Source organism: Mandrillus leucophaeus, unplaced genomic scaffold (genome assembly GCF_000951045.1).
Source record: "Mandrillus leucophaeus isolate KB7577 unplaced genomic scaffold, Mleu.le_1.0 Scaffold1017, whole genome shotgun sequence".
NCBI classification, from domain to species: domain Eukaryota; kingdom Metazoa; phylum Chordata; class Mammalia; order Primates; family Cercopithecidae; genus Mandrillus; species Mandrillus leucophaeus.
The window spans coordinates 299,064-314,753 of record NW_012098288.1 but is presented as its reverse complement, the minus strand read 5'-3'; the positions used below and the strand labels follow the sequence as shown (position 1 = coordinate 314,753).

The 15,690-nt window shown below is 40.0% G+C and overlaps 1 pseudogene and 1 gene segment (V, D, J or C); one reads left to right on the top strand and one right to left on the bottom strand.

The window, feature by feature from the left end:
* LOC105537028 overlaps positions 1–15,690 on the top strand; it is a 250,840-nt gene that overhangs the window by 56,711 nt on the left and 178,439 nt on the right.
* Positions 8,588–9,723, bottom strand: LOC105537000 (annotated as a pseudogene).

Here is a 15,690-nt window from a genome sequence, read left to right as displayed (position 1 = left end):
TTATTTTGAGAATGTGAGATAGGTTTTTGAAGATAGTATACCGTTGGGTCCTGCTTCTTTATTCACCTTGCCTCTCTTTTCCTTTTAACTGGAATTTGTTAGAATATCTTAGACATTTACCCCATTTACATTAAAGGTTAGTATTAATATGTATAGATTTGAACCTGTCATCAGGTTATTATGCAGCTGGTTATTATATTATATTATATTGTCAGCTGGTTATTATGCAGAATTGTTTGTATTGTTGCTTTATAGTGTCACTGGTCTGTGTAACAAAATGTGTTTTTTTAGTGACTGGTAATGGTCTTTCCTTTTCATATTTAGTACTTCTTTCAAGAGCTCTTGTAAGACAGGCCTGGTGGTAACAAATGCCCTCAGCATTTGCTTGTTTGAAAAGTATCTTATTTCTCCTTAGCTTATGAAGCTTTGTTAAGCTGGATATGAAATTCTTGGTTGGAATTTCTTTTTCTTAAGAATGTTGAAGGCCGGGCACAGTGGCTTACACCTGTAATCCCAGCACTCTGGGAGGCCGAGGTGGGCAGATCACTTGAGGTCAGGAGTTGGAGACCAGCCTGGTCAACATAGTGAAACCTCTTCTCTACTAAAAATACAAAAATTAGCTGGGCATGGTGGCACACACCTGTGGTTGTAGCTACTTGGGAGGCTGAGGCAGAAGGTTCAGAGGTTGCAGTGAGTTGAGATAGTGCCACTGCACTCCAGCCTGGGCAAAAGAGCAAGACTCTGTCTCGAAAAAAAAAAAAAGGAAAAAAAAAGAATGCAGAATATAGGCCCCCAATCTCTTCTGGCTTGTAGGGTTTCTTCTAAGAGGTCAGCTGTTAGAGTGATGGGCTTCCCTTTGTAGGCGACCCGTTCTTTTTTCTAGCTGCCTTTAACATTTTTCTTTCATTTCAACCTTGGAGAATGTGCTGATTATCTGTTTTGGGGATGATCTTCTTGTTAAGTATCTTGCGGGGATTGTTTGCATTTCCTGCATTTGAATGCTGTCCTCTCTAGCTGGGTTGGGGAAATTCTTATAGCTCATATTCTGAAATATGCTTTTCAACTTCCTTTCTTTCTTCCCATCTCTTTCAGTGATGTCAGTGTGTCATAAATTAGGTCTTTTTTCATAGTCACATATTTCTCAGGGTTTTTATTCATTTCATTATTTTCTCTTTATTCTTGCTTGACTTTCTTACTTCAGAAAGTTAGTCTTCAGGCTCTGTGATTCTCTCCTATAAATTGGTCTACTCTGCTGTTAATACTTACAATTGCGTTATGATATTCTTATAGTCTGTTTTTCAGCTCTGTCAAGCTGGTTATGTTCTTTTCTACACTGGCCATTTTGTCTGTCAGCTCCTGTGTTGTCTTACTGTGATTCTTAGCTTCCTTGAATTGTATTTTAATGTTCTTGAATCTAGATGGTCTTCATTACTGTCCATATTCGGAATTCTATTTCTTTTGTTTCAGCCATCTCAACCCAGTTAAGAGCCCTTGCTGGAGAACCAGTACATTTGTTTGGAGGAAAGAAGGCACTCAGCTTTTTGAGTTGTCAGAATTCTCACGTTGTTTCTTTCTCATTTGTGTGGGCTGATGTTCCTACAATCTTTGAAGCTATTGTACTTTAGATGGATTGTTTTGCTTTTTTCTTCTTTTATGCCCTTGGGGGTTGGATTATAGTATAAGGTGGGTTTGCTTAACTGGCTTTGATTCTACTCTGCTCCTGAGTCTTATAGGAGCCTCCTCCAATTACTGTCTCTGTATTTGTGCCTCCTTTGGTGGGTATTCTAATCCACGGGCCTCCCTCAGGTTGGGGCTGCAGTTGGCCAACAAGCTGTATCCTTGCCAGGTAGGCCCTAATCTGCTGTCTGTGAGCTTCCTGGGGAAATACGGGGTTGTGTCTGCCCCCAGAGTTCAGATGGATGCATGACTGCTGGGTTGGAAACTCTAATGGGTGTGGCCCACCTGGCTATGGAGCGTAGGGAGGGTGGGGTTGCCAGCCCTGCCATCTTGGTGGTTGCAGGGTAACAGAAGGCTGTGCCCCTTGGCAAATTCAGGCAGACATAGAACTGCTGGTCTGGAAGCTCTAGCAGATGTTGCCTTCCTGGCTGTCAGTGGTGGGGATAGGTAAGGTCATGTTCCCTGCCAACCAGGTGTTTCCCATTATGTGTATTCATTTATTTGCTCAATTTTAGAATACACAACAGGCATCCTAAATATTGGTAGTGCATTCCTCTGACAGTGTGAAATCCAGGGATTACAGTTTAAAGTTTGTTAAGAGATTAGTTTCTCTTTAAACTGAGGGAGCAGCACAAATTTTAACTCCAAAGTCACTTATGTTAGTTCATACCTCCAATTCCCTTTCAGTGCAGCTACTCTATTCATTCAAACTCAGTTTAGAAGGCACGTAGAGTATTTGTAGTGTCACATAGAGTTCATTAAATTCTCTATGCCAAAATAAACACCAAAAAACAAATACAAATGTAAGTTTAAAGCTGAAAAATATCAAAATCAGTGAAGTCAGCACTCTGGAAACTGACAAAAAAAGTAAATTGAAAAGTATATATTCTTTAACAAGAAAGTATGAGAGCTGTGGGTTAGGTCAGGAAAAGTTTGGGACCTTCTGCCTGGGACTGCTACATTTTGCCCTATCTCACTCATCATAAACTATAGAATTGGAATTTTACCAACATAAAGATGGCAGCAAAAACTGCAGCTTGCTGCGAACGTGGGTAAATTTGAGTTGGGGTGGGGAGTGGAGTAAGATCTTTCACTGGTTTTGGCTAAATGTGATTAACTCTGTAGGAAATGAACAGAGAAATCCCACAGGTTTGCTAGCCCAAGGTGATGGCGCTGGCTAGGAAAAGTGGCAGAGCAGCAGAAACTTAATAGAGAATTCCTGGAATTCTGTACACATTTCTGGTGTCATGGAAGATGCAGGTATGAGTGACAGGGACCCAAGAGGACCTGATGTAAAGTGAAAACAGAGAAAGACAAGAATTGGCTGCATTTTGCATGAACTCCTCAAACCATACACAGATGGATTGGCAGAATATGGATTTATGAGCTTCAGATATTTGAGCAAAACTTCCCAAATCATTGATGACTACTTAGCTATGTAGGCACTTGGGCAGCCCCTATAAATGCAAACTAAATATTAAGTATAAAAATGAGCAGAGACACCAGTGGTCAAACACCAAGTGGGAGATAGATTCTTTGGTATACTGCTGCTCCTACAGTTCCGATGGGGTTATCTTCTTAAAACTCCATTATAAGTTGTCATTGTCATACTATTGTAAAATTTAAAAATCTTAAATTCAACCATCGTTAAGTCAGGGACTATCTGTAACTTTGGACATGTAACTATAAAGAAACTCGAAGATGCTCAGGAAAATAAAACATAATGCAGAGAGAGGTAGAAGAATGTATTATCTAAAATGTACAGTTTTAAGAAAAAACAAAACTCTTTCAAAAAAAAGAAAAGTATGATCAATATTGAGGGAACAAAAACAAAAAAACTACCACCACAACAAAAGACAGTAAATGGAAGCTGAGAAGTTGATGCAAACTTGTTCTAAATATTGGCTTTACCAAAGACTGCAAAGCAGTTATGGTGCAGATGTTCAAATAATTATTTTCTTAAATTATGATCAAAGATATAAAAGGAAATTATAAAGAAAGTGACAGTAAATAGAGACTAAAAAAATTAGAAACTATGAAAAAGGAGCAAATAGGAATCTTAGAATAAAAATACAATAACCCGGTGGAAGAATTTTTTACATAGGTACAACATCAGTTTAAGATGTCAGAAGAACCAGTTAATTTGAAAATAAACAGAAACTATTGAATCTAAAGAAGAAAAACAAATTACAAAAACTATTCAAGGCCTCAGAGATTCATAACTCAAAGTAGAGAATACCAGTAAATATGTAATTGGGAGTCACAAAGGCAGAGAGAGAGAGCAAAAAACTAGCTGAAAAAAATATTTGGAATAATAATGACAAAAGTTTTTAAAAAGTAATAAAACACATTAATCTACAGATAAAGGAAACTCAATGAAATCTTTTCAGGATACATCATATGAGATTCATAAGAAAACACATTATACTTAAAATGTTGAAAGACAGAAAATTTTGAATTTATCAAGAAAATAAGCAGACAATACATATGTGTGAAAATAATAATGAAGCCATTGAATAAGTTTTAATCAAGACCAATAGGGGCTGGAAGGCATTGGAATTACACATTGAAATGCTAAAAGAAAAAAAACAAAAGCAACCAAGAATAGCAATATGTTCTGTACTCAGTAAACATATTCTTCAAAATTAGAAAAGTAGAAATATTCCTTGATAAGCAAATAAATGTATTATTGCAACTATGCCTTAAAAGAAATCAAATCAGAAATCCTTCAGAATCACAGGAAATGACAGTAGACAGGACCTTGAGTCCACAGGAAGGAATGAGGCCTCCAAAGTATTAAAGAAGAAGAAAAAAGCTGGGAAAAACACACCTGCTTAATTTGATGTATATGAAGTTCAAAGCATAAAAACGCAAATTACCGTGTTAAACGACAGAATGAGAGTTACCTAGGTTGGAGTGGGGTAGCAGCTACTAATTGGGAAAGTTCACGAGAAAAGCATCAGAAGAGTGTAAAATATTCTATAGCTCCATCTGGATAGTGAATACACATGAACTGTATTCAGTTACACATTTAAGATTTGTGCCCTTTACTCTGAGTATTAGAATAAAACCAAAACTAGACACTGAAATGTACATAAAAAACAAATAAGTATAAACAAATATTTATGGAAGCTCAGCCTGTTAAAAGGAAGTGTAAAATACGCCTGGGAAAGTGCAAAACAGAAATTTCTTAGAGGAAACAGAACGTGTTTAAATACGTTCCTTTTTCCATTCAGGTTGTGAATGAGGGAAATTTTAATAGTTTCTAAGTAATGGAACTTTTTTTGTTTTTCCTTTCCAGACAGGATCTCTTTCTGTCACCCATCCTGGAGTGCAGTGGCTCAAACACGTCTCAATGTAGCCTGGATCTCCCAGGCTCAAGCAATCTCCCACCTCGGCCTCCAGAGTAGCTTTAACTACAGGTACATGCCACCATGCCTGGCGAATTTGTGTGTGTGTGTGTGTGTATGTGTGTGTGTATGTGAAGTTGGAGTGTTGCCATGTTGTGCAGGCTGGTCTCCAACACCTGGGTTTAAGCGATTCTCATATTTAGACCTCTCAAAGTGCTATTATTATACGTGTCAGCCACCAGACGCGGTCCCCACAGAGGACATATGTCCTTTTATGCACACCAGATATCCCCACCCTCCCCTTGGCTCTTTCCGCACTGCTGAACCCACCAGAGGATTTGCATATTGTCCCCTAGAGAGGACTTTCCACTACAAGTCTAAGATAAATACTGAGTTCTAACCTTACCTTCACTGATCAGAACTCCTCAGTTTGTCTTCTCAAAATGAGGTTCCTTGCTCAGCTCCTGGGGCTGCTAATGCTCTGGGTCCCTGTAAGGACAGAAGGGGGACGAGGAGGGTGATGAAGTGGGAGGGTGAGCTCTGGAGGCCCCACTGCCTCTCACGCGTATTCCGTCCACAGGCTAGATGCGCGTGTCTTGTGCTCCAGAGTGGGGCATGTGATGTTTAGAACTGTGAGAGTGAGGAAGATTCCAGAAGGATCAAGGGCCTCTGTTCTGGTCAAGACTCTGACATAGAAAGAGAGGGTTGTGTGGGCAGCTTCTAGAGGGTCCTTTGTGCATTGAAAATATTTTTATTTTTAAAATTGGATATTACTGGCATACAAATTGAAATTATAAAAATTGAGTTATCCTGAAATAAATAAATGAAAAATTATTTAAAATTGCTTCACAAGAGCAATTTTTGTACATAATCTTCCATTTCTCTCCTATTATTTCAGGATCTATTGGAGATATTGAGTTGACCCAGACTCTACACTCCCTACCCGTCAACCCTGGAGAGCCGGCCTCTATCTCCTGCCAGTCTAGTCAGAGCCTCCTGCATAGTGATGGAAAAACCTATTTCTATTGGTTTCTGCAGAAGCCAGGCCAGCATCCAAGGCATCCGATTTATTGGGTTTCTAACTGGAACTCTGGGGTCCCAGACAGGTTCAGCGGCAGCGGGGCAGGGACAGATTTCACACTCAGAATTAGCGTAGTGGAGGCTGAGGATGTTGGGGTTTATTACTACATGCAAGTCACACACTGGCCTCCTACAGTGTTAGAGCCCTGAACACAAACCTCCCTGCGGGGGTTGGCCCACCTGCTCCAAGTGGGTTGTTTGTCTAGGGAGCAGCACAGCAGAATATGTCTGTATGAGATGAAAACGTTGGAGAACTCCGGAAAATAAGGTACATCTGAGGACTCTGTCCATGGATACCTCAGACAAAACTCATCCACAGCCCTGTCAGCTGCCACAGCCTTGGCATGGTTTAAGCCAAAGGAAAATAGAGATAATCCAAGTGCTTTCAGAATAAGCGGTCAGTAGTACTGAGGAAGAGCTGAGGGAAATCTCATTCTCATCCTCCCTGCCTTGCCTACATCTGGCAATAAGACTTAAACAGCTTAATAGTCAGACAATTAACACAGATTTCCAGCAACACTTATTGAATACCTTTTTGAGGTTTAGCAGTTTTAAGCATACATTTAAGAGGATTATATTTGGTAACATGAAAAAATTAGTATTTTTCAATTTTCCCAACTTTCTGCTTTCCCTTTTCACAAGTTATTTTTCCACCACATATTGGTGGTGGAGAGAGCATTCTACAAAGCTGTCCTCAGGGAGAGCAGGCTGAGGACAATTCAAAAAATCTTGGAGTTGAGCCTCCTTGTAGACTTCTTTGAATTTATGGAAGACAGAATATCCTAATGTTAAAATTCTTTTGCTTGTTTCAATTGCCTGTTGCTGATAAAATAAGGTAGTTACTGAAATTCCAAATGTTGTATTTTAAAAACAAAAGCCTAAACTAGAAGACAGATTATAGAATTTTTCTCATATAGTACTAGAATAACACAGAATGAGATTTTTTTCCTTTCCTGATACATAAGAATTTTAAGACTGTGGGCTGACTGCAGGAATGAGAAAATGAAGGGAACATAGTAGAAGTCAAGTATGGTCCAATAACCAGCTATTTGCCTTATATTTGGTGGAGTTATGGAGAGTGGTGAGTATTGGGAATTGATGATATGAACCCAGAAAAGAGGCCAGATGTGTTTCTTGTGAAAAATCACAGAGTTGAAGGAACCACTATTCTTAGGTGGAGCCTGCAGACTGCAACTTTCAAAGGTATGTAGTTCATCAAGAAGAATTTTAGGTCTCTGTGTTAGTCCGCTTGTGTTACTATAAAGGAATATCTGAGGCTGGTTAATTTATCAAGTAAAGAGATTTATTTGGCTTATGGTTCTGTGGGCTGTACATGAATCATCGTGCAGGCATCTACTTCTGGTGAGTGCCTCAGGAAACTTACAGTCATGGCTGAAGGCAAAAGGGGAGCCAGCTTATCACATGGTGAGAGGGACCAGGAGATAGAGAGAGTCAGGGAGTTGCCAGGTTCTTTAAACAACCAGCTGCCAGGTGAACTTGTTACCTTGGAGAAGGCACCAAGCCATTCCTGAGAGATCTTCCCCCATGACCCAAACACCTCCCACTAAGCCCTATCTTCAACACTGGGGATCACATTTTAATATGAGATTTGAAAGGGAAAAATACCCAGACCATATCAGTCTGCAATTATCAAATGTCTATTGGAGCTTCTTTGCAAAGAGACCCAAGGTCCTGTGACTCAATCCCAGTGAAACTAATATAGCCCTGAAGAGACAAAGTGTCTAGGTTTGGAAATATCTATCATGCAGTGACATGCTAACCAGACGGCTCAGTAGAGCAAACATCAACAGGGGAGCTGTGGAGATTGACAACAATATCCATGATTTACACATGTTGTAAGAATGGCCTGACCAGAATTATGGGCAAAACAACGACAACAACAAAAACAACAACAACAAAAACTCCTTGAGCCCTGAGTATGGGGATTCTGCTTTTGTAGCCTAGTATCCATAGACTCCATGTATAATCAAACAACAGCCAATGTCCCATGGAAAACATGGGCTAAGTGCAAAGGTTGTTCTGTGCAACTCCTAAGGCTCAGCCAGATTCTCCTCTCTCAGGAGTGTTCCTCTGCACTTGCCAAGTCAGAGCTGTGTCCACATGCAAACTTGGAAGATATGATATAGGACAATACGTCAGGTGAGTATCAATTCAATTGGATAGAATTCTTTTCGCTATGCAATTTCAGATCACTGAGTGCTCATTTCTTTCACTGTTCTCTGATGTTCTTTTTTATTTTTTTTTTGTATGTAGCTGACCAGCCTACCAGGTCTTTTATGCAGTTCAACATACAAGGTGACACCAAGGTAAGACAAATGAAGTTCCAGTTTGGGTGCCTCCATCTCCCTCCCCTGGATCCTGATCCAGTGACTGCCAAAACCAGAAAGAACTGGGGTAGGGTGCTTGATCATGGGGAAGGCTGTTGTCGTTCACCTGGCAGATGGGAAAGGGGAAAGGTTTCACTTCTTCACAATTTGAATGACATCCTCGTCCTCCAACGTATGGTCTTTACCCACTTTCTGAGGATTGCATTTCACAGAGACCCCAGACCAGAGCATATTTAAATTCTTTGATAAGATTTTTGTGAATCTTCATGCAGAAATCCTCCACTGTGTTCCTGGAGTAAGGAAGCACCACTGGGGATGTGTAATCTGGTAATGGGCCTTCGGGTTTGTTGTAAATTCTCACTAGTTTCAGATAGGCCCAGATCTTTTCCAATAGGTCATCAAAATTCCAGCGGTGATGGGCAGAGATGGGTACACAATGAGGAACCTTATAGATGATATCCAATTCCTCAATAGAGATTCAGTCAATCTTATTTAACACATAGATACAGGGGATATAAACTCTGTTTCCTTCCACCACATCAATGAGGTCATCAGCTGTAGCATCACTACGTAGCGTCACATCGGCATTATGAATCTTATATTTGACCAGAATGCTCTTCACAGTTTCAGCATCCAGCTCACTCTGGGGACAAGTGGCTGTGAGATTAATGCCTCCCTTGTCTTTCTTCTTAAAGCCAGTGTTGGGGGGTTTGCTGTTCAAGCGAATGCCGAAACCTTCCAGCTCATTTTCATTTATCTTCTTATGTCCCAAAGGTTTCAGGACATCCAGAACAATCAGGATCAAGATACGAGTTTGGGCCACTGCAATGACTTGACCTCTACCTTTCCCATCCTTGGCACCTTTAATGATACCTGGGAGATCCAGGAGCTGGATCTTGGCGCCTTTGTGTCTGATGACACCAGGCACAGTGGTCAGAGTAGTGAATTCATAGGCTGCCACCTCAGAATATATCCCTGCCAGGTTACTAAGCAGTGTCGACTTCCCCACAGATGGAAAACCAACAAATCCAGTTCGAGCATCTCCTGTCTTGGCCACATCAAAACCTTCTCCTGGACCTCCATCACGAGCACCCTTTGGAGTAATGAGTTCTCGACGAAGCTTAGCAAGACGAGCCTTAAGCAGCCCTAGGTGGTGTGCTGTGGCCTTGTTCTTTTGAGTCTGAATCATCTTGGCTTCTATCTCTGCGATCTTAGCTAAGGTGCTGCTCATTGTGGCGAGTACCCTGTGGCCTCCACACTGTCTCCCTTCACACCAACGTTCTTAATATATACTTTTGTATTGTGTTCTTTCTATTTTTTTTTTTTTTTGCAGTGATTCTTTTGGCCTTTCAACTGCTGAATCACTCTCCCAGGATATGGAGATTTCTTTTCAGACTTAATAATAATTCAGAAATGACAATTTTGGTATTAAATTGTCATAAAAACAATAAAAGGTTTGGAAATAATAAGTAAATGTATTATTTTCATAGGATGTGATCTTTATCTGAACATAAATCTGATTCCCATATTCCAATAGTGATTGTAGATAAAATATATGTTTTGCCCATATTCCACTTAAAAATGCTCTAAAAATGTTTGTGAACTAATAATGTGCATGTCAGTTACATGTCATGATGTGATATGATGGGAAAGTAAAGGAATGTTTGAATCAACAGCACAAAATATCTTTTTTTTTTTTTTTGGTTAAAGAAATGAGCCACATCAGAATTACTTATCTCTTAAAGGATGATGGACTCCATGGTGAGTGAAGTTAAAATTGTATTTCTAAGCACAAATATCAAAAAGAAAGCATATTTTATAGAAAAGAGTTTGTGATATCTAGAAAGAATGACAAGCCTTCAGAGACTTTTTATAGTTCTTCTCATTAGTAGGCACAAACATCCAACCAAAAATCTATTGATTTTACTCCACAATCTTCAATGTGGTGACTAAACATAGTGAAATTAAAATTATATTTTAAACTAAAAAGTCCAAAAACAATGAAAAGATAGTTTATAGGGAAGAGCTTGTAAAACAAAGAATGAGGAGACTACAAAATATATTGATAAGCGGGAACACGCCGCCAACAAAATTCTAGTGATTTCTCCATCACAATTATTAGTTTGGAGGTTGGAGATGCTGCCCATCCTCTGTGAGCAGGACACCCATGGAGACTTTGCACAGGGTGAGGGCCCCAAATGCAAGCCTCCCTAGAGGGAAGGCAGAGCAAAATGGCAGAATAGAAAGCTCTACTCATTGTCTTACGTGCCTACCCCCCAGCAAGGACACTAAGTTAACAACCACCTATGAGAAAAAACATTTCATAAGGACCAACAAATCAGGTGAGGGCTCACAGTACTTGGTTTTAACTTCAAATCACTGAAAGAGACACTGAAGACATGAAAGAGAAAGACAGAAAGACAGAAAGACAGAAAGAAAGAAGGAAAGAAAGAAAGAAAGAAAAAAAGAAAGAAAGAAAGAGAAAAAAGAAAGAAAGAAAGAAAGAAAGAGTCCTGAATCATGGATGCCACGCATCCCCCACCCATAGTAGCATGGTGCCAGGAGCATCAGTGGGCACTGAGGGAGGGAAAACACAGAAATTGTGAGGGATTGAACTCAATGCTGTCCCGTTAGGACAGAAAGGAAAACTGGACCAAACTCAGGTGATGCTTACCCATGGAGGGAGAGTTTAAACCAGCTCTAGGCAGAGGGGAATCCCTGACCCCCTAAGCAGTTCAAACTTCAGTGTCTACAAACCTCTCCACAAAGGACTATAACACTGTGTGCCTGAAAGTAAACTTAAAATTAGACTAGGCCATAAGGACTGCAACTCTTAGGCAAGTTGTAGTGCTGAACTAAGCCCAGATATAGTGGACTGGGGAGTGAGGGCATGCAACATACTGAGACATCAGCTGAGAAAGCCAAGGGCATTCTGGTGTCATCCCTCCCCTAACCCCAGGCTGCACAGATTGTGGCTCCAAAAGATAATCCTTTCTTCCACCTGAAGAGAGGAGAGGAGGACTTCTTACATCTAAAATATCAGTTCAGCCACAATAGGATAGGGCACTGATCAGAGTTGCGAGGCCCCTGTTTGAGGCCCTAGCTCCCAGATGACATTTCTAGACATACACTGTGCCAGAAGGGAACTCACTGCCTTGAAGAAAAACACCTAGTCCTGGCAGCATTCTTCACCTGCTAACTAAAGAACTCTACACCCGGAATAACCAGCAGTGATACCCAGGTACTAGATCAAGCACCTTGGGTGAACGTCTGAGACTTGCTGACTTCAGGTACCAGCACAGCCACAAGGAGGCGCTTGGGATCCACATTTTGGGGACTTGACACTTGGACAACTTTTGTGGACCTGCACTGGGACAGAGGGGAGCCCACTGCCCTGAAGGGAGAGTTCCAAGTCAGGTAGCATTCACAACAAGCTGACTTAAGAGACCTTGAGACTTAAGGGAACATTGGCAGTAGTCTGGCAGTATTCCTCATGGCATAGGGTGATGGTGGCTCCTCTGCCTTTGCAGAGGGAAGGTGAGGGAAGAGTCAGAAGGTGAGGGAAGAGTCAGAAGGACTGAATGTTATGGTTTAGTGCTAGTTAAGCGACAATACAATAGAATGCCAGGTAGACTTCTAAGGTTTTTGACTCTACTCCCTGACTCCCGGACTAGTCCCTGCCATTTCTGGACCCACCCAAGGCCTGGGGGACTTCGCTGCCCTGAAGGGAAGGGCACAGGCCTAGTTGACTTTGCCTGCTACTGAATGTATAGCCCCAGGCCCTTGAGAAAACACAGGCAGTACCCAGAGAGTGGTTATAACAAGCCTTGAGTGAAACCCAGCACTGTGTTGGTTTCAAGTTTGACCGAGGGCAGTCATAGCCATGGTGGTCATAAGGGTGCTGGTGTCACTCCAACCTCAACTTTAGGTGGCTAAGAACAGAGAGAGACTTAGTATGTTTGGGAGAAATTAAGGGAACAGAGCACAAATCTCTTTCTGGTAATCCAGAGAATTCTACCGGATCATCTCCAAGATAATCAAGGTGGTACCTCTATGAGTTTGCAAAAATCACAGTGTTACTGGGCTTAGGGTTCCTCCTAAAGCAAATACAGCTTAGGTCCCAACACCCAAATCTTTTCAAATATCTGGAAAGCCTTCTCAAGAAGGATGGCTACAAATAAGCCCAGACAGTGAAGAGTACAATGAATATCTAACTCTTTAATCCCCGGACATTGAAGAACATCTACTAGCATCAACACCATCTAGGAAAACATGACCTCACCAAATGAACTAAATAAGGCCCCGAAGACCAATCCTGGAGAAAAAGAGATATATGGCCTTTCAGACAGATAGTTCAAAATAGCTGTGTTGAGGAAACTCAAAGAAATTAAAGATAGCACAGAGAAGGAATTCAGAATTCTATCAGATAAATTTAACCAAGAGATTGAAATAGTAAAAAGAATCAAGCAGAAATTCTGAAGCTGAATAATGTAATAGGCATACAGAACAAGGCATCAGAGTCCTTAAGCAGCAGAATCGATCAAGCAAAAGTAAGAATTAGTGAGCTTAAAGACAAGCTGTTTGAAAATGCATGATCACAGAAGACAAAAGAAAAAAGAATAAAATAGAATAAAGCATGTCTACTGGGTCTAGAAAATTGCCTCAAAAGGACAAATCTAAGAGTTATCAACTTTAAAAAGGAGGTAGGGAAAGAAATAGGGGTAGAATGTCTATTAAAAGGGATAATAAAAGAGAACTTCCCAAACCTAGAGAATGATATCAGAATACAAGAAGGTTATAAAACAACAAACAGATTTAACCCAAAGAAGACTACCTTGCTAAAAAGGCATTTTATAATGAAACTTCCAAATATCAAGGATAAAGAAAGGCAGCAAGAGAAAAGAAACAAAAAACATACAAAGAAGCCCAAATACATTTGGCAGCAGAATTTTCAGTGGAAATCTTATAGGCCAGAAGAGAGTGGCATGACTTATTTAAAGTGCTGAAGGAAAAAAAAAACCAAACTTATACCCTAGAATAGTACATCTGGTAAAAATATACTTCAAACATGAAGCAGAAAAAAAAAAAAAAGACTTTCCCAGACAAATCAAAGTTGAGGAATTTCATCAATACCAGACATTTCCTATAAGAAATGCTAAAGGAGATACTTCAGTAAGAAGGAAGATATTAATAAGCAATAAATAATCACCTGAAGTTATATAACTCAGTGGTAAAATTAAGTATGCAGAAAAATACAGAATTTTTAAATTTATTGTAAATATTTATATTTACAGAATATAAAAATATTTTAAGACTAACTGTGGTGTGTAAACAACTGTTAACCTAAATAGAAAGGCTAAACAATGAACCAATCAAAAATAATAACTACAACAATTTTTCAAGACATAGAACAATAAGATATAAATAGAAACAACAAAAAGTTTGTTCACAGAGGAGCCTAACCCTATAGTAACCATCACCCTATGCCATGAGGAGTACTGCCAATGTTCCCGTAAGTCTAAAGGTCTCTTGAGTCCACTTGTTGTGAAGAGAAACAACAAAAAACAACAAAAATGGGGGTATGTAATTAAAGCACAGAGTTTATATTAGGTTTCTTTTTACTTGTTTGTTTATGCAAAGAGTGTTAAGTTGTTATCAAGTTAAAATAATGCGCTATAAGATAGCATTTGCAAGCTTCATGGTAACCTCAAGCCAGAAAACATACAACAAATACACAAAAAAACTATCTATCTATCTATCTATCTATCTATCTATCTATCTATCTATCTATCTATCTATCTGTCTATCTATCTATCTCTCCAGTTAGGTGTATAAACACACACACACACACACACACACACCCCTGTACTTCAATGTGCATTATCTGTTAACTCTTGGGACAGCCCATGTTACACAGAATGCTCCATTTCACAGAGGAGGAAACTAATGATCAGGCCTCATGGATTGTTTCCCCAAGTCACATGGACAGAAAGTTTTGGGGCTGGGATTTGAACCCAGGTTTGCTTGACTACTATGTTCCTTCCACATGACCATGTTCATCTCATAGATGAGCTCATGGCCTATAATGAGAGAGAAAAATCATAAAGAGGGTGTGAAATCTTCAATTCTCTGCTGCCTCTGTCTCACACCATGATGATTCTAGTCTTAAACTAGCCCCATATGTAGTTCTGTCTACAAAACACAACCATCAAAGCCCTTACAAACTGTAAACAACTTTATTTTGGATTTTGGAGCAGGGATATACCTTGCATCCCCCTGGCCCCCTCTACATCACCTCTTTCTCTTCTGTTCTCTCAGACTCAGTTTGTACCTCTCAGACTGTGTCCTAAAAATCTAGTTTGCCCTCCAAATATGAAATCAAATAATACCCCCCCGCCCCATCATATATTGTGAGAGCTGAATGCTAGACTCACAGGTACTGAGATTATACAAGAGCTAATCAAAGGATTTGACCCAAGAGATTTTCTGTCTTAGAAAAATTCTGGCACTACCTCCCCCGCTTACAATAAAATGTTCTCCAACTCTTGTCACAATTGACACCAAATGACAACAAAGTGGAGATATATGGGAAAAACAGAGGACAACCATGCAGGAAGATATCAGGAAGATAAAAGTCATTTCTTATGCTTGCATTAGTTTCGTGTGCCTGTAACAAATTAGCATGACCTTACTGGCTGCACAGAACACAAATTTATTATCTTACAGTTCTGGAGGTGAGAAGTCTCACTGAGCTAACATCAAGGAGTTAATAGGGCGGTATTCCTTCTGGAGGCTCCAGGGGAGAGAATCTAATTTCTTGCTTTTCATGTTCAAGATGCTCCAACATCCCTGGCTCCATGGGATGGAGCAGCCCTCCATCACTGCAGCAGCCCTCCATCCTTCCTCCATCACTGCAGCAGCCCTCTCCACTGTCCCAACTCCTCTCTGACTGCCAAGTGGGAAATGGATTCTTCAGTACACTGATGCTCTCAACTTCTGATGGGATTACCATCCATAAACCCATGGTAAGTTGAAACCACTGTAAGTCAAAAATGCGTTTAAATCACCTAACCTATTGAGCATCATGTCTTAGCTAGCCTACTTTAAATGTGCTTAGAAGATATATATTCACCTACAGCCAAACACATAATCTAAAACAAAGCTTATTTTATAATAAAGTGTTGACTATTTCATTGAATTTATTAAATATTGCACTGAAAGGGAAAACAGAGTAG